The sequence below is a fragment of the Sinocyclocheilus anshuiensis genome, unplaced genomic scaffold (genome assembly GCF_001515605.1).
Source record: "Sinocyclocheilus anshuiensis isolate Anshui unplaced genomic scaffold, SAMN03320099.WGS_v1.1 scaffold250, whole genome shotgun sequence".
Lineage (NCBI taxonomy): Eukaryota > Metazoa > Chordata > Actinopteri > Cypriniformes > Cyprinidae > Sinocyclocheilus > Sinocyclocheilus anshuiensis.
Genome location: NW_015547652.1, coordinates 252,969 through 253,479, shown reverse-complemented (window position 1 = coordinate 253,479; position 511 = coordinate 252,969). Strand labels below are relative to the sequence as shown.

General features: G+C 24.7%; 1 protein-coding gene across 1 annotated transcript in view; it reads right to left on the bottom strand.

Annotated features, from left to right (window-relative positions):
- Positions 1-511, bottom strand: part of LOC107702030 (Fc receptor-like protein 5) — a 10,152-nt gene that overhangs the window by 2,065 nt on the left and 7,576 nt on the right. The window lies entirely within an intron of this gene.

Genomic DNA, 511 nt, shown 5'->3' with positions numbered 1-511 from the left:
AGCAAATGGCTGCAATATAACAGAGTGAAAAATTTAAGGGGGTCTGAATACTTTCCGTACCCACTGTATGTAAATGACATATACTCTTTAAGACATGGCTTTTTCTTTAAGTACCAATTCCCTTAGTTGTATTCAAGTACTAATATCATAATTCCTGCATTTTTATCATTTGTTTTTATTATGTTATCATAATTATAATTATTATTAGTATTCTTATTTATTTTATTATTTTAATTACCTTTATTTTCTGTATATATATATATATATAGCGAGAGAGAAATATTGTATATATAACATGCTTGATTGATTTTTTATAATGTCTGTTAATTGAATTAATTTTGGCCTGTGTAACTAATATATGAACAAATATATGTGATATATGTTTAAGTTTGTTCCTAAAAAGATAAGAATGAAAAATTAAGTAACACAGACCAAAAAAAACAAGTTTTTGTACTATATTTAGTAGTGCTGTCAAACGATTAATCACGATTAATCTTTTGACAGCTCTAAT